We start from the raw sequence: 18,774 nt of genomic DNA, 5'->3' as shown, positions 1-18,774 counted from the left end.
TGACTTTGCATTACCGAATGGATGTAACTGGTAAGATCTTCGGTTGCCGCGTGACCGGGTGACCTATTTCCGTTACTGCTAACAGACTGTCGACTTCCATATAAATTACGATCGAGGCTAGCTTGATACCTTGTTTGCATTCCCCTTTTTGGAATGGCTCCTTTCCCTCGACCTCTACTGTTATATTTCCCTTTCCTATGCGATACCGTTGGATCTGATGGTGCCGTTTCAAAGGGTTCATTAGCCTGAACGTTGGACGGTCGGGACCCTGCACTTATGTTTAATTCCGCTGCTAGAGTGTTATTCTCGTATCGCAGACTATTCAGACCGCATTCCGTCTTGCAGACAGGACAAGATTTTTCCCTTTTTAAGTGTTCACATACGCACGTGTTATGGAAGCGATGTTGACAAGGCGTAGTAGCTATTAGCTGATCTTGTCTTAAACTTCCCTGACAGATTATGCAAAACGTTTCTTGGCTACTCAACGCCGAAGCTAAGTTTTCGTTACTACGGTGTACAGCCATAATAACAACAAAAATATTTAAGCAAAACAACAAAAAAAAAAAAAAAATATAAGTAACTAATAAAGAACTTTTCTATTATTTTCAAAAAAACAAATTAACAATATGTTCGTCCTCTCCAAGTAAGATCTGGGTGGTCCACTCTTAAAACTGCCGATTTCGATTTGAATAGTTGAGTAGTTGATTGGTCTATCTGTTTCTATTGTAAGCTTCCGGGAGTGTACGTGTGGATAATGGACAATCTCTACCTATTATAAATAGAACATTGTAATTCCGAAAATCTGAGACGTTTCCCTGCCGAGAACTAGTTTTTGGATACAGGAGTCTCAACAGCCAATATCAAGATAACGCCCAAGAATATAATTGAGTCGGAGTATCCCTCTATAAGAATAACTACCGCAATTCTCTAAATTAACATCTTGAATGATCTCGTTGGTGGAGTCCCGTATCATGAAGTGCTTCTTTGGTTATTATCTATCTCCGCTAGTCTACCCTGACTAAGAGACACTAAGTTATACATAGGTCGACCTTTCCAACCTTGGAAATTAAACCGCATAATCCGTATGTAAAGACTGTAGTACTCCCACCTAGAGAGATCTATCTGTTTCGTATTAAGATAATACTATTGTTTTGGATGGAACTTTAGAGCTATGGTGGAGCCTCGCCCCAGAATGACATGTCTCTGATACCGATGTTATGTACCATTTGAGAAACATACCCTGTCGGGCCCCACGTTGGGCGCCAACTATGTAGCGTGCAGGTGTGGGATATATGTATTTTTACCCAAACTAGTACCAGGAGATTTCGCGTGCACCTCTAGCTATGCTCTAGCTAAGCTCGCCGGATTGTCGGGGTTCGTTCTACTCTCTCCTATGTTAAGTACTGACACACACTCGCATAATATTTTAGGTGCACATTTAAAAAGAATCAAAAATCAAAAGCAGAACACAGGTTAAACTGGACTGAAGGTATGGAAAATGGATCAAGTATTTGTTGTTAAAAAAAAGGAGAATGGTGATCTCAACTACTCTATTCAAAGCACGGGAAACTCAGGTGTCGTCGAGAATCCCTCTTCTTTACCCACCCAGCCTATGTCATACAGGTAAATCATACCGTATAGACCCTAAAACAATCAGGCAGTTTTCATCCTACCACTTCGACCTTGCTTGGCTAAGGACTGACATTCGAATTTAGAACATATTATAAATGGGTTTCAAAACAAAGACTTTCAGATATATTTCCATGGTTTCCTATTATTAATATTCAATATCTTCCAAATTTTCTTAATCTACGGATGAATTCATTTTTCTGGCAGTCTAGCCCACTTAAAATATTTACTTATTTTAGTTTATACCAACTTTAGAATTCAAGATTCTACGACCTTATATATATATGAATGTGTGAGCCGTAGCATGTAAAGAGACTAAGAATCATAGGCGGGTAATAGAATAAAGGGGGGCGAGAGGTGTTAACCCATTATGGTAATGATTATAAAGGTTTAAATCAAATAATTTAGTAACACGCAGGTTACATTTATACTCAGTGCACATATAGTGTCAAGTTTACAAACTCACAGTTTTCGTTTGGTTTTGATATTTTAAAACCCTTACTCCTTTCGTAATCGATGAGCTCATGGATGACGTAGGTGCTGGTTTCTGGGGAAAAATAGAAGGTATTAACAATATATGCACACGAGCGTACATGCAAGTACGATTTAGTAATTTCATTTAATTATTTTAAGGTCTCATACCCACTCTTTTCTACCAACACTCATAATTCCCGATGCTCAAAAAAAATACATATCTATATATCTCCGTCAGAGAATTGGCCTTAAAAAGGCATATTAACTCAAATCCCGAAAATGTGTAAGTTAGCACAGAGCAACTACGGACATCTTTCTGTAGCGTCGGCGGCGGCTACTCTGTAGGCATGCCCGTCAAAAATCACGCCCAATGTTCTGGTCTTCTTCACACTGGGCTTAAGTGGGGAACATCCGACTGCAGGTCAAGCTGCAGCTTACATTGGCACTACAGTGCGCGACAAACTGGTCTTCTCACTGGAGTTGAATAAAGTTTCCGAGGCGCCCCCTTTTGCACTGGGCTTCCTAAGGGTTGCTACGCCTCAATAAAGTTGACCCAAGTCAGAGGTTTTCGGTGCTCAGCGTTTCCGTCAGTAGAGGGGGGTCGAAGGGTACCCCTTTTAGGTTGGAGGATCACTTCGGTGATACTCCTCTCGTGGAGCACCCCGTCTATGTACTTATGCGCACTCAGGCTGCAACGACGGAACGGGCTCCTGACCTCTGTCCTATAAACTTAATTCACATAAATTAAACCGATCACTTGTTGTAGCCTACGGCCCACATACCTTGGTTAATTATTATTCACGCTTGGTACTAGCACCGATCCACAGAGATTTCTCAGAATAAACGGTTTTGCACAAAATTTCACCACGAGGAAATGCGTAAGCTATATGTAGGTTATGTACATATATATATGTATATATATATATATATTGCTTGACACAATCACGTCTCTTTTCGTTGATCGACTCTTTGCTATTAACTCAAGCGAAACTCATCCAAGTTAAATTAGGCTGTACAGAACATAAAGCTCATAGATCGGATGATGTTTGCGAGCTTTAACGGGACAATCGTATGATCTTTCGCTGAATTGAGTGGAATTTCGGTCAAACGTCAAGGGCAACTTCTATGCTCACGCTACCTAACTCTCTTTTTTAAGATAAGCGCCGCTCTCGCTTGCAAGTGCTAACACTGCAGCGACTCTCTTTCGTAAGCTCGGCGTAAAGCTTGCGCTTACGATCCACTTTCGGAGTTCTCTTTCGGAATGCACTTATAAGCGCTACCGAATATGTTTATTAGTGATGCTCTATGCTATCTCCCTACTTTCGGCCCCTACAACACCGAGTGGGGAATGCGTCACGGGGTCTCCCTCTGCATTGTTAATGTCGAGTGCGTCTATTACTGTACAAGCTGCTCATCAAATTGACACTCGATTGTTGTTTGACTGCTGTGTCTAAGCTGTGTCTTAAAGAGGGAGGGTCAGTGCGTGCGAGAGGGAGACAGAGCGTGCATACGGAGCGAAAGAGAGTGACAAGAAAAATAAGCGCTCACCTTGCATCAGCTGCAGTCTCTCTTCTGCAGTCTCTCTCTCTCTCTCTCTCTCTGAAGTCTCCTGCAGTTATCGCACTCTTGCTGAATTTGCTACCTGCTCTTGGTTACTGTTACTTTGTGGGTTGTGCTTTTTATTTTATTGGCATCCATCCAGCTGTTGTTCATGGAAGCTTTTGTATGTTAAACAGATTTAAAGGCGGAGTGAGTCATAAATGGAACTAACTGTTTCTGTACATCTCTTGCTTCCTCTTTATCTAGATATTCTTTGTTTTGCTCTCCTGTTACCTGTTTGTTTAATGAACTTTTTCGGAATTTATTCGATGCACAAGTAAAGTACTTAAATTATTTTTTTTATCGCCGGACTTTGTCAGTTCAAATGGTTGGCTGTTTGCTAACCAGAGCATGGGACAACAGAGTGATAGAGATAAAGATATGGAGAGAGAGTTAGCGGCGAAGGCGGAGATGGTGAGAGGGGAAAAGTTTGTTCCAGGCAAAGTTTTTGTTCGCAAATTGCAGTTTACTTGCTGCTGATGCTGCTTGCTGCAACATCATAACTGCCACTGATGATGGGGGTTGTGGGCGTGGCTAAAATTCAAAATTCACTATTCTGAAAGGAGTTTATTGCACTTGACTCGAGACCGGCCCGAGATGAGCCTTGACACTGGATAACGAAGGGCCGTGAAGGAAGGAGAACCTTCCCGCTCGGGTAACTAAGAGCCGAGAACTATGCGCCGTTGGCTTTGTGTGCTGCAAGTTTGCTTTGACACTTTGACATTGACAATGATGTATGCGATGTTCTGGCTTTGTGTGACTGTAAGTTCGGGTGTGAGTGTGTGTGTTGCTGTCTGTGTGGGTGTGGCTAAGCTTTCTCATTAAATATCGATTTGTTAGCAGCGCCTTGCTGCTAATTGCTGCAACTTAAAGTCAGGTCAGCTCTACAGCGACTGCTTGAACCCGTGGACCCTCAACTGCGCATTGAGTGCTGATAATAGCAAAATTCTAGCATAATAACAAATTCGGAGCAAGCATCAGGTAGCATTTATTCAATTCTGTTAGAGAGGAATATATTTGGTGATGCTGCCAATGAAAAAATGCTTAGAAATTCGATTAAACTATTATCACATTCAACGGGATCCGGCACTGGCATGTTCAAGGACTGCCTTGAAAAGTTATGTCCGATTTTCGGCTTTGAATGTGAAGGTTAGTTTGTTACATACATAAATAGCTATAAATTACATATATGGAGTGGGACAGTAGCACAGTATGTCATTCTCAAAGTGGCCAATGTTCGGTCGCTTTCGGTTCTAACCCTAGCGCAAATCCATTGTACTATAAAACCATTTATTCAAATCAATAAACTGTTTTAAATACATGAATAAATACATTCATTCATCCGGCGAGCATCTCCCCGAAGAGTGAGCTATTTTATAACTCCCCTCTCTAGCTCTCTCTCTCTCTCTCGCTCTCTGTGGTGTTTGTTTTGTCAAGGCTCTGTGGACGTTGCAATTAAGTATCCGTTGAATAATTCAAAGCCCATCATATGTTTGTGCAATTTGAGGGCATTATACGCGACAGTTAGGGGTACGGGTCCTTCGAACTCAATTTGGTGTTTACCAGCGCATGTTTTAATTGTTTTATTTTAACATTTAAACCCAATTTATATTTATGAAATTTTGCAAATTGCCAATGTCATAAAACGCACACACACGCCACGCACAGGCACAGCGACATGCACACGGACAGGAACAGGCACAGTCACATACAGGCCCTCAGGTCGTATACGCAGCATTTTCCATTTAGCGCGACAAGCTTTCCCTTTTCCTATCTCTCCACCCATAACACATTTCACATTTCACATTTTCCCAGTTGCGTTTGTGGCTCACTGCCTTGTTATGTGGTAATTAAAATGGCTCTGGGGCCGACTCTGCTCCGCAATGGTTTGTTTCCGGACAGCTTTTTACTGCCACTCAACCAGTCAGACGCCTGCAACCAGCCAAAGCACCGTATCGGATGCGTAATGTCTGGCAAAATTATTAATTTACCATGAGCATGAGCCCATCGAGTGTTGTTAATTAATTTGCATGCATACAGAGCGAGTGTGCAGCATAACAACAGGGTACTGGGCACTGGATACTGATATTGGTTGGTGCATTGAATTAATACGACTATGGTAAGCCGACTGACAGCCGCGCTTAAGTTGTTTTCACAAAATCGCATTAGCAGCTCGTCTGCTACGTTTTGATATCTGGCTCTCGGGGATCGCCATTGAAAGAAGTGTGGCAGCCATTAACAGAGAGAGAAAAGAGAGAGAGAAAGACTCTACAAACCTACATTCTGTTCTTGTTTAGATATCGCCTATCCGGACTGGGAATGTGTGTGCTAAGCTTGCAGTCAGAGCCAACACCTTGTTGGTCCGTTCCTCACCCCAGCTGTAACAAAGGACCGTTAATAATAAACTGAAAGGTGGCTCCGTGTCACTCTTTGCAGGAGGTTGGTCGAGGGCAGGGCAAACAAAAGCCAGCATATAATAAAAACAGTAAACATTTAATTGCCTGACAAATATTTGGCCCTGCCTGGCCTATCCTGCGTCAACGGGCTAAGGAGCCAACTGTGAAGAGCTCCGCAAATAGGCGCTGATGAAAAACTTTAATGGCAAAACTTCCCCACTTGGCTTATGCTTGTTGTTTCACTCCAACCGCTGACTCGGTCTTTCTCTCTATTCTACCCGTTCCCTTGCTTTCTGCTTTCTGCTCCCTGCCCCGCATCTCTTCTCCACCGACCAGTCTGCCTGCATTATCGGCATACGCTGCTCATATAACTTTGACGTTGCTGCTGTTGAAACTTTTGCGCAGCTTGACAAAATATGTTTGGCCCCCTCTCTCTCTCTCTCTGACTCTCTTTATCTGTGCTGCTTTCATATATGAACCATACCCTTTCAAAGGGTATGGCGAACAGCACCATGGATGCTCAACTAAAAGCGGATTTACTGTATTAAAAGCTCTTGGCTCAGTGAAAGGGTAGACGGGTAGATCTCACGGTTCCCCACACACACCCACACACACCCACACACAATTATGTATGCCCATTCCGTATTGGTCTAACAAAATGTTTCCATGGAAACAAGGCATCTGAAAGGGAATCTAAACCTGCGGCCCTCCAAAGAAGAGTTTATTTCTCGTAACTTCTTCTGTATGCAAAAATCTTGGGCAAAGTATCGATTCTGCCGCTGGCTCAAAATTATTTACAAACGAATGAACTTTCAAAGACGAGGGAGGCACCGGCACCCCTCCTCTTATCGACGGAGTTGCCTGTCTGTGGCTGAGGCTTGTTTATCTGCATGTTCGACAGTCCTTTGTGCGCCAAAAGTAAGCGAACTACAAAAGACATCGCTTGGGTGGGCCCCGACTTTGGCAGATGGATGGAGTTTCTACTACCATTTGGTGATTTGCTAGAATAATAGGAGAAATTTTGTATGCAAATTTATAGCTGCTTCAAGTTCTGGGAAGAGCAGAACAAAAATAAGAAATACAAGTGGTATTTATTTAAGGTGGGCATTCATCTTGCCCCCGAGCGGGGATCAATGATAATTCAAGACTGGAGCTTGCATCTAAACTTTAGATTCTAAATAGAAAGAGAAAAATTGCGCATCAAAAAATAGGTTTCATTGAAGAGCGCGCAGCAGCAGCCCTCTTACATTTATCGTGGCATGATCTGCACAACTGCACAAATTCATACACATGAGCTTGCCCACAAACTTTCGCTCTCGTGAGATAGGGAGAGAGCCGCTTGCTTTCTCATAACAGCTTTCAGTTTCAGTTTGGTGCGTTGTTGCTGTTGTTGTTTTTGTTGTAGAGGTGTGCCTGGGTCGTAATACATTTTTACATATTCTATTTTATATGTTATCCGAAGTCATTTAACATTTTTCCACTACTTTCGCTTTGAACATTAATCTAGGTTTCCATGTACCCTTTCAAGCGTTTTTTTTTTCATTTTCCTGGGGATCAAAGTTGCTAAAAAGTAATTTAAACTTTTGCTTTTGCCAGCCTTGTCTGCACTTTCCCCTCGTCTCGAAGTGCAGGCCACTGCGTTCGTTCCACTCAATAAACGACAGACGCAAATTTCGCACAGAACTCTTTTTTCTATTGGCGTAGCAAGAATTAAAATAATAGCCAGAGATATTCTGCCTTTTCTCCGACGGGAACAACACTTCGATTGTATTTTGCATAAGCTGCTTAGGTGCTCACTTTGATTTTTGTGTGTTGGCTTTCTGCCATTTCGAGGCTGTGTGTGGGTGTGTGTGTGTGGTATGCATGTGTTTTGTCTGTGTGTGTGAGTGAGAGTGAGAGTGTCCCAATTTGCACCTAAATTTTAAACTTTTATGCACAGAGCAGTAAATTCAAGTTTTATTCGATGTGAGTAAGCAATCGCACGGCAAAATTGCCAATAAAAATCTTCTTAAATTTTTTATGCTAGACTATTTCAAATTCGATTGCCAGACAAACATTTTGTTGCTCAATAATTAAACGATTTTGCCAAGGTAAAACAAATAGGTAGAGAATGCGAGTGCTAGAGGTGGGGGAGGAGCATTGTCAATTGGTTTTGCGAGGAGCAATAAAGTGGGGAAGAACTGCCACTGGCGAGGAATGATAAAAAGGGTGGAGACTGGTCTACTGGCAATTGGTTACAAGCGATCAAAAGAGGGGCAGCAAATCGAAAGAGAAGTTGCAGAAAGGAGGAAAACGTAGAGAGAGAGAAAGACAGACTTGGACATAAATCAAAATGCCATAACTTCCTGCAAATATCGAAAGTCCATTAACAGTAAAACATGCTAGCTGTTCTCTCTCTGTCGATGGTTGGCACGGTCGCTGGTCTCTGGTGCCAGGTCCCTGCCCACTAGTGGCACCTGCCACTGGTCTGCGCTCAGGTATACGTCCTGTCTGCATCTGATAAACCGCCTTCGAAAAACAAGTTTAATTAAAATACACACCCATTCGGCGCTTAGACGCCAAGGGTCGTCGATGGGTTCGTTTATTTTCCAGCCCCACAGAGGCGTAAACATAACAAATACAATATTGACAGGGAATTGACAGGGTGAATACACTGTCCAAAATGGAATGGAGTAAAGAGTTACTCTACAAACTACTAAACATGTTTAAATGTAAAAGATTTACTTGCTATGTAGCTGCTTCTATATGGAGTTTGTCTCATCACACTACTTGCTATGTCGATTATGTTTATGTTTGAATTTGCCGATGGCAATACACATGTATTATTTAATGCTCTCCGCTTTGCTTCGATGGCTGCATAAAGCTTATCAAATAAGAATGATGCACGATTTTGTGCGCCAATTAGTGAGAAAGTTCTCTAAATCAAATTATTTGCATGCAAAATCGATCGATGTGTCCATTTGTGTGCATTCCTGCGTCTCCGCTTAATCTGTAGTCCTTATCCTACGCAAACAGAACAAGATAACTATTCATTTCGATTATACGGATGCTGCAATACTCTATGAATATTCAATAACTCTTCTCCATGTTCCCTGTTGCCTGTGCCCTGCTTCGGCCTGGCCTGGCCTTTGCCTGCGAACATTTGCAGCTGTAAGTTGGGCCAGAAATTGCATTGGCAAAGGAAACAGCAAAAATGGCCATTGGCAGGGCAACCATAACGGCACAATCTCCGGGACTCGGAACCCAGCGAGATCCCAATACAGGGCTGTGTCTCCTTTGCACAGCTGCACCCAACTAAAAATCCTCTTTCATTAGGTTATCTCTGGGCTGGAAGCGCAGGCGGTGACAGAAGAGTTTACAGTTTAGACTCTGCAGGATACATTTTGATGATTAGTTCGCTTCGGCCTTTTCGGACATTTTCTGATGTCATTTTTGTCGGTCTGTCAGCAATCCTGAACTGGGCCTGCCATCGCAGATTAACAGATTATGATCCGACATGAGTTGGAATGTTGTCAGAGAACTTCATTAGCAACATGTGTCCGGCTTGCGTATCCCTTGCTCCGTGTATACCGTGCGTGCCTCGATTCTTGTTGCGCTTCAGTGCGCAATTAAAGCAATAAATGTGTGGCCGACTGCACATTGAATGGCCCATGGATAGAAGCGGCAACAGAAGCCCCAAATCCAACCCAACCCAACCCTCTAAGTCCCACCCAACTCTAGAGGCACACGAAAAAGCTTTCTAGAAAATAATTGAAATGAATTTTTGGTTGTGTGAAGATGCTCTTTAATTTAAAACTGTCTTTTAGCTTTGCCAAAGAAAAGGAAGAAACGAAATATCAGCGAAAACTAAGAAAAGTTTGATTTTAATACGCAACACAAGAGGAAAATAAATATAAATGAAATCCACACAGTATTACACTTCACGGTTAAGATAGAGTATTCCCATATTCTCCATTGTGACATATAACATGTGACGGTTTTAATGTTTTCTTTCACTTTTCGCTTTTCATTCCCATTCGAGTTTTAAGGCTTTATTCCTCTTGTTTGCTTGGCGACCGTGATTGAGCCACGCCCATTCGCTAATCCCCAACTTTTGGACAGCCGCGACAATCCCATTTGAAACATTATTTAATACATTGTGAGTTGGCAAATGTTTTTTGTGTGTACATTTCGCTTAATGGCCGACGCATTTAGAGGGGCCCACAAAATGGGAATTAGAAATTAATTTTTGAGCACAGTGGCAACAGAGACAACAGGGAGACACGGTGATGTCAAGAGCGGAAATGAACCGTTGCGAACGGAGATGGGAAGGGAAATTCGAATGGGAAATAGCTCATCCTGGGCTCAGCCCCACCAATCTGAAACCCCATTCCATTCCACAATCCAATGGAATAGCATTTTAATAGCCGCATTGCACTTTATTAAATGCACTCACCCTTACAGGGATGAAGGGATGCAGGATGCAGGATGCAGGGAGAATGGTTGCACACCAGAAAGTGAGTTGGGCGGGGGGGATTGAGCGACAGGGACAGGGAACAAGTGCGGTCATACTGTAAATTAAATATAAAATGTCCTGCGGACTGTCGCTCTTTATGCCAGGCCAGGCCATGCGGCAGGCCAACAGCGTTGTCGACATCGGTCAGCAATGCAGACCGGGCAAAAGTTTCTGTTTCCATTTCCCTGCATTTTCAAAATGTTCCCCCAAAGGGACAGACAGTGGGGAAAAGAAGCTGCGACTGGTACTGGTACTGGTCACATGCTCCTAAAATGCAAAACAAAGGAAAAGTTGACAGTTGGAGAGGGCAGCAAAAAAACAACAACAAACTTTAAGCATGCAGTGCCTATGGCAGGGGGCAGACGGCATGCGGCATTGGGCAGCCACCGACGCACAGTGCCGCCGACTTAGTTTCAACTATCAACAATTTCAAGTGTACTCTTGTTTTTATATTCTCCCTGTAGTACACAAAACAGCAACAGCAACAGGGAAATACTCGTACAGGCGACAACACCATTCGAAATGGTTCCAGTTCAAAACCGAAACTATGATTCACAGCCATAGAAAACGAATTGCAGTGAGCCGATCATCAACTCATTTGCATATTACATAAACTTATTATAACATCAATCTGGATTATCCGTATATTATCATGGTTTCCATCTTGCATCTTTCTCATAAATTATTATGTGTGGTGCACCAAAACGCAGACCCAGGACAAATGTTCCATGCTTTTTTTATTTATTTTCTGATGAGGAAAATAATTGTAGCATACTCTTAGCAGGGAGCACTCGAAAAGGCCAGGGGCAGTTGGCCAACTGGTTACCGTTACCAATACCTCTGGCAGTGCAGGGACAGGCACGAGGCACCGGCAGAAGCCACAATTGCCCGTGCCTGTGCGAGGTCCTGCACTCGAGACGCCTTCCACTCGGCTGCATACTATTTGAATCTGAAATATAATTTGCTTTATTATATGCACTCACTCGTCACAAATTGGGCGTCACAACAATAAAACGTGCTGGCCCTAGCCCCACGGCCGCAGAGGGAGCTTTTTGGAGCGGCGCTGAACGAAATGTGTCTGGGGGAAAGTGCCGAGAGGAGAGCAGACCCAGGGAAAGCACGAAAGTTGAATGTGATTGTGGGCTCCGTGATGTAGAAAGTAAAACGCCAAGTCACATATTAATATGCAGACGATGTTTCCCAGGTCTCAACTTGGCCGTAAATCACCTGAGCATAGAAGCATCCAGACCAAGACCCAGACACAGAACCGTATTCAGAGCCATTGTCAGTGCTAGTGGCGGTGCCTTTGAGCAGAGGCAGACCACAGTAACGCAACAGCTGTTAATTTGCTGCGTTCCCAGCCAAAGTTGGAGCTGAAGTTGCAGTTGGCCGAGACCGCAGCAGCCAAAGTTCAAGTCAAAATGAAGATTTATTTGTCTGGACGGCGGATGTGCTGGAATGAAGTCCGCTCCTGCCGCTCATGCTCTCCCTCGTGATCACGTGTCTCATTGCAATTTCCGTAGTCGGATATTTGCCCAGTGCCAGAGTAGGGGTGGGGTGTCAAGTTTTGCTACTAATTTGCTGCACAAGCTTCTGCCCCGCAATCGACCCAGGACTAGTGGCCAGAATGGCAAAACTCGATTCTAATGGCACTTGAACTGCATCTATGGCCTAGCACAAAGGCCTGAAAAAGATCCAAATGACTGTCGATGATGTGTTCGAGCGGCTGGAGATGGAAGCTTTAGTCCTGTGGAACCTACACTCTTCGCATCGCTCACGTTAAAGTACCATCTCTAGCTGCACAATTTATGATATCTGTACATACATATGGATGTACATTTGGATGTACATATCTTTCATTCCAAGCCAACACTCTTCGCACTCATTCTTCATCATTCATATGCCTGTCTGGCAGCTTATGTTTTGTGTTAATGAACAAGTCCAGGGCTGCAACTGGTCTCGAATCTATGGCTGGAGCTGTGAGCTGTCTGACTACTGTCTGATGGTCCGGCACTGACTCCGACCTCCGCCCATGGGTCGTGTCTATTACGTACTAAATTATTGTGTGTCAGTCCTGCCGGACTGTGCGGCCCGGCCTCACTCTTTCAGTTGCTGCCTGTCAATTTGTGGCCAGTCAGACAGATAGAGGATTCAGGCAGCAGGAGACGCCTCTTGACTGTCGTTTGGTCTGCCAAAAAGTACGTGAGTGGCTTGTTTTAATTACGTATACCAACATACATACGGAATCGAGTGTTGTCTGGTGCTTTTGTAGGGCCAGTGGATGTCCAAAGAAATCGAAAAAGAACTCTCGGTGCTGCCCTCACACGAAGAGCAGTCATAAATCTGTTTGCTTATCTGCCTGACTGCTGAGTGAGCTGAGAACTAGCAATTCACTCGAGAAATTTACATTCCTAGGCTTCCGCTTCAGTGCCCTAACGACATCTGCCCCACAAGGGCACGCACACACCTAAAACTCATTCAAGTGCCGCCCACATGCACCACTGCTGAAAGTTTGTATGGGGTTTAATGGACTCTAAGATAAGTTTCTGTTAATTAACAAGTGCTAAAAAAACGCACAATTGTATACTCTTTATTTTCACAGTAAATTCCAAAAACATTTAATTTTATATTGAAATGCAAAAGAATTTTGAATACTTTTCAAATCAGTCGAGAAAACAATATGCATGAAAAAACATTTTATTAAAAGAGCTTTCTCATTTTTAAATGCAAAATTATATATGCCAATAATGCAAATTGATATTTCATGTAGCTGAAATATCATGACTTTCAGTGGGTTAATATTTTTATTATTTTCAAATCAGCTTACATTTTTTACAACGAAAGTTGATAGCTTAATTTGCAGTCACTGGTGATAAAACAAAAAAAATAAATCATTACTATTGTATTTTTATATTTTGTGTTTCTCATACATTATACATGAATGTTTACTTATAAATACATATGTATATGTATATAGGGCATGTACAAATGTATGTAAACCAATAAAAAACTCAAACGAACCTTTTAAAGCTTTTTGTTTGCTTCGTCAATGCACGAAAAAGATTTCGAAAATTTAATGAACTTTTGTGTTTCCTTTTTATGCACGCCTCACTGCATATAAAAATAAAATAAATGAAGGAGAAAATACATTTGCCTCATTTGTTGCTGCCATTCTTATACGGGGGATATATGTACATACATACATATGTATGTATATGTAGATGATACGTACATAGATATGTACATATGTAATGCATAAAAAATAAATTTGCTTATGTTTTATTTTGATGTGTGAAGTGGTAAAAGGGCGGGTAAAAGGCACAAAAAGGTGGCGAGATATGCCGCCGATGGGAAAGCCGATGCCATACAGTTAGTCGAGAAAGTATTTTCACATTGAAATCATGTTTTTTAGCAGAAACCTCTCACCTATTTATCACTTAATGTTACAGCCTTTCCCTCATTATTTTTCTTAATTCAAAGGACATTATAATCTTCCTTTAGCGGAGTATAATGTATAGAAATTCTTATATATTTTTTGTAATTACAACATTTCTTAGCCTAAAGCTGTCAGTTTTTGAGTCCTGCCATTCAACAGAAATTTCCCTGAAGGTTATTTCGTAGTTTGTTGTAACTTTCCATAAATGTCATCTATCCCCAACTACAAGCATACTTTTCAGACACACTGTGTACAGTTGCACACACAAAATCGGGATGAGCACTTTGCTCATGTGTCATGTGTGAGCCGAAAGGGATACGGCCAAAGGTTTTATGTCAAATTGAAAGACATCTCGGCCCAGGCATGGCCCAGCCAACACAGTCCAAAACAGAACAGAACAGAACAAAACAGGCAGGGCAGACCACGTCAGGATATCTGTATGTGCAGAGGCTCGATTTCAATGGGAGGGCTGAAGCACACCCACGTACACCCACGCAAACGAACGACGCATTTGTATAAATTATGCGTGAGCCGCTCTCTCTCTCGCTCTCCCTTCTCCCACACTGATGGTCATGGCAACAGGAATCAAGCTCTAAATAATTTAGCAACCAGAGCGGACAATAAAACTTCGAACCGAAATGTCATACGCATGCATTTGCATATGATTTACCAGGAGCCGGGGAAGTGCCCGAAAATGGCACAGGCCGACCAGCAATGGCAATGGCAATGGAATCAGTTGCCAGTGATGCAAATGCAATTGCTCTCTCTCCCTCTATCTATCTCCTGACCTATCTCTATCTCTCTCTCGTGTCGTATGGCTATATGTTGCTCTGTCTGCCCCTTTTGCAACGTGAGCCTGCGGAAAATCAGCTATTGTACGTGTTGTGTGTGTGCGCAAAGTGTGGCCCAAATTTACAGCATAATTTGTACATTCTCAGTGGATAATAAACACACACTCACAGTGGCATTGGCTCTTTCTATTTATACCACATACAAAGGTGTCCAAAATAATAGTACGAATAAGTGGCAGACTGTTTCTGTGGTAGCTATAACAGGTACGTGTGTGCAACACTAGTAGCTATTATTTTAGCCGCTGCTGTACATATGAGGGAACTGTGCAATTTGTATGGGTAATTGCAGGAGCGGCTTTGAATTGTGGCTTCTGGTGTGTCATTTGTTTAGAAATTATATTTGATGATTTGCAAATTTGGCAACATTGTTGCATCCTCCAGTAGTTGTGCAACTGAAACTCGAAGTTCAAAGGGACATTCATTGTTGCAAATGCATTCAGCATTTGCCGCAGACAAAGACGGCTAAAGGGCAAATTTGATGAAAATTCTGAGATATAATTGCATTGTTCTCTCCATTGCCATAATTCTGTTGCCTTGTTAATCTCCCCAAAACAATAAACATGATTGTGGATTCACTCATTGCTAAATTGATATCCGATTTAAAAACCAATTAAAATTTATGTGACTCGCACGGGCTTTAATGGAAATATGCCAACAGTTGAGCAGTTTAATCGCAATCGAATCTAATTTCAGGGGTAAGGTTTTGGCAAGCAATTGCGACAGTCGGACACTCAATGAGTTAGATAAATTTATTCTTCTGTGGTATATTTATTAAATATGTAGCATAGAATATAGAATAGAATATTAATTGTCAAAGCCAGAATGTTTCTTGTATGGTTAGCCTCTCGATAACAACGTTTCCACCATTTCTATATTTACAGCTTTCACTCCACCTGTACACCTGCTTGATTTTGTTGTCCTTTCTTGGGTTTCTCAAAGGCTTGGAGGACACCAGCACGGGCATGGACATATACGAACAATGTATTAACATAAAACACGCATATAGACAACAAGTAGAGTGGCGAGTCAAAGCGATACTGGAGATGCCACTGCCCGCTGCAGCTCCATCTCCAAAGCCAGGTCTTGCTGCTGCTGCACTTCGAAAAATTCCAGTCTGTCTGCATATTTCAGACTTTGATCATTTGAAACGATGCCACTGGGAGTAGGGGCATGGATAGACATGAGAAGTGTAAGCGACTATGCCAATCAGTTGGACCACACATCAGCCCCTGCCCCCACATCCTTGGGCAATGCTAATGTTCTGGACACAAGCGTTATTATGTGGCCAGTCACTGACCGACCACCCACTGCGCTACTGCCCCCATCGCCGGTCTCTGCCCCATCTCGTATGCAGTAATCTAATCATCATCAGGCACACGAATGGCTCATCTCATACCACGCGTTCGCTTATCCCATCGTCCTCTGGATGTCCACTGCAACATATTGACCAGGACTTTGTTTGTTTTCTTACACCCGGCATTTGTTCACTCTTGGGTATATTGGACCCATTGGGAACTTTGCATTTGAATTTCACATTCATTTAGGGTAGGGAGAGAAGAGTAGTTGGAAGTCTTCAAAGGAACGAGGCAGCTGGGGAAGAGATCATTTCTGTTCATCTTAGTGCAAATTTAAAGGTATTTTTGAGTCACAATCTTTTCTATTTGATTCTTATTTTGGCATTTCGATCTCTCTCTCTGGCTGGTCTTCCGGCCAACTGTGGATAAATTTATGCACATTATTTGTCCTGCTTGGCATGTCGCGTTGATTTTTGCGCAATCCTTTTGCACATTTCCAAATGCCATTTGTATGCAAACTAACTGCGCTCTATGCCTTCATGGTCATCATCCCATGCCCATACCCATTCCCATATCTCCAGCCTCAGTCCAAACAGGATGGGGAGCTGCCAAAGCAAGACGTCCAAATGCGAAAGGGAAGCACCAGCCGAAAGAGGGAGAGTCCAGGGCTTGTTGGCGGTTGCACGTAAGAGAGTATTTGTGGATTTATGGCAGTTCAGGATATGAGACATTGGAAGTATTTATGTATGTACAAATATGAAACAGCAATGGATGGTTGGACAACATATCATGAGATTTGAGTGCTTCCTAGCCATAACTAATGAGTGGGATAGATTTGCCATTTGCTGCATGGATTAATTACCACAAAGATAAGTCTTCCTCCAAAAATATACCACAAACCATTCAACTCTTCGTTTTCGGTAAATGAAATGGTCAAGCTGCACAAGTCATGTGTTTTACCTTTGATATGTCACAGTTGAGAGTTTTCTTTTCGCTCTCGTTATGATGTCTTTTGCGGGAGACTTTGTAGATAAATCTCTTACCCTGCCATTTGAGGTTTATTTGGGGTCGCATTTGACTTCTCGTTTGACCAAGCCAAAGCTCAACAAGGATGAGAGGAAACAGGCCCCTCCAAATAGATTATGATGGCAAACAGATCTGTCTACAGCTGCAACGATTCCCACAACGATTCGATACTCTATGTTGATTTTTAATGTATGTACATATGTGCATATATGTACGGTGTACATTTTCAATGCGAAACATTTGCATATTTGATTAATTTGTTTATCATTTTAGGAGCAATTTATATTCATGAATCTACGAGCTGCGAGCTGTCTGAGTGTTGCGCAAAGGTCTGTTGGCCTCGCTAAAAAGTTTTGCACTCACTGCTCGTTCCTGTCTGCCAACGTCATTATCCAATCTCTCTTAAACTGTCTTTGGGCCACAAATAAATACATAAATGTAGCCCAGTGTGGCTCCAATTAGAGTGTGACAGGAAATTAATGTGCGAAGGGAGGAGGTCTTGGGATTGTAACTGTCAAACAATAAATGAAGCGAAACTTTTTCGATTACTTTTGATCATTTTTTTGCCCGGCACTCGCGGAGTTTAGGTTTATATAAGATTATTGGTCAAAGAAGTTGCGCACATAAGTAAACGTTTCCAACCCTATAAAGTACACATTTTTCTGTAATATCATATAAATACGTACACATATACATACATACATATATTATACCCCGATTTTTAGTAGCAATGCAAAATTATTACCATCATTGGTGAAGCTTTACAGATTCATTCTAATGATTAACTTGTTGACTGCTCCTTTACTGCATTTTTATACGTTTTATTGATTCATTCAAGTTATATTGGGAAATCAAGCGAATTATTTTTACAACATAATTAACTTGGATAAATACATACAAAACATTTGTTAGCCCTTTTGAATGAAGATTAATAAACAAAGATTATACGAATGTTGGCCATCCACTTGAACGGTTGAACAGTTTGGTTAATTCCCTCATTTCCGGTCATGGGATATCCAAAATTGATTCATAAGGTCAAGATCAGCTATTCTTCCACAGATCTTCCACTAAGGCAAAGTAAATAATTGTTTCAAGTTGGCATTGGTAGGGTAATTTCAATACGGTGAAAGGCTCTTACCTTCCATGTTCTCCTTGGGGTGTGCTCTGCTTCTTGTGCCCACTCCCACCACAGTTCGCCTTCTCGCCATTCACCGTTGCTTTAAAATGGTGTTACTCATCAAACGCATAACTGTTCGCTCTCTTAGAGTAGGAGAGAGAGAAGACGAAACTAGCCTCCTACGCATGCATGCGCATGCATGTCTGTGCCGCTCTCTCGCTGTGCATTTTTCGGGCGGAAGAGAGCGGCGCAAAATATGTACAGTTATTGAAGTCTGCTTGGAATTACATATGAACATACATATGCATGTAAATATGTACATATGTCCGTTGCTTTGGTTTTGCAGTTCTAATTTCGTATTCGTTTCAGTGTTGCCAAATTAGCTATTTTGCCACTAGATTTCACTCGTTTATGTATGCTCACGGTACCGTTTATTCTTCTGTAGAAACCAGGAAA

General features: G+C 42.1%; 1 long non-coding RNA gene across 1 annotated transcript; it reads right to left on the bottom strand.

Moving 5' to 3' along the window:
• Positions 1-2,079: 2,079 nt before the first annotated feature.
• Positions 2,080-2,333, bottom strand: LOC117890585. Its single transcript, XR_004648586.1, has 2 exons — positions 2,272-2,333; positions 2,080-2,176 (listed from the first exon to the last, which is right to left on the bottom strand). It is a non-coding gene; the product is annotated as an uncharacterized LOC117890585 (long non-coding RNA).
• Positions 2,334-18,774: the final 16,441 nt, after the last annotated feature.

The sequence above is a fragment of the Drosophila subobscura genome, chromosome E (genome assembly GCF_008121235.1).
Source record: "Drosophila subobscura isolate 14011-0131.10 chromosome E, UCBerk_Dsub_1.0, whole genome shotgun sequence".
Classification (NCBI taxonomy): Eukaryota; Metazoa; Arthropoda; class Insecta; order Diptera; family Drosophilidae; genus Drosophila; species Drosophila subobscura.
This window is presented reverse-complemented; position numbering and strand designations above follow the sequence as displayed.